The following is a 697-nucleotide window of genomic DNA, read 5'->3' on the forward strand; positions in this document are numbered from 1 at the left end:
GACAACGTCACACTCAACAATTCATGCCCATGGCTTTCGGTTCCATCGTCAAGTCGAGCAACGAAGAATCTCTTCATTCGTGAGAATCTTTCTTTTGATTTGTTGCAGAACATTTCCATGTCGGAGCGTAAATTTTAATTTATAATAGGAATTCCTTAAATTATTGCGTCCATTTTTGTCTTCATGGGTGTGTGATGAACTAAACGATCCTAGCTATCAGGACTGCATTCTACAAAGCTCGGATGGTAACTTCAAAGCTTTGACAAAATCAGTCTTCAGTGGACCATTTCAAGCAAAGGCTTCTATCTTTTTTGTCAAGGGGAAAAATGAAAAAGAAAAGAAAAGAAAAGAAAAGCATAATGCGCTGAGCAAGCAAATATACCTTTCACACGCTTAAAGCAACAAAGAAGGCGAGAAAGAGATTTGAACTGGATGGATCTTTAGACCAGCCATTTGGCTGCATATTCTCAAAGTCACTTGATGTCGGTTCTTATCATGCGTTTACTTTCATGAAAATTACAGCCACAACTACCAAGATATTGTGTGTGAACTAGCTATATGTTAGAATTTGGACAGACAAATTTTTTAAAAGGACCATTTTCGAATTAATATTAGCAAAATCGACTTTGTTATAGCAAAATTGACTTTGTTATAGCAAAATTGACTGTTTTCTGTCAGAAAAAGGTTGATTTTGCTG

This window comes from Asparagus officinalis, chromosome 9 (assembly GCF_001876935.1).
Source record: "Asparagus officinalis chromosome 9, Aspof.V1, whole genome shotgun sequence".
Lineage (NCBI taxonomy): Eukaryota > Viridiplantae > Streptophyta > Magnoliopsida > Asparagales > Asparagaceae > Asparagus > Asparagus officinalis.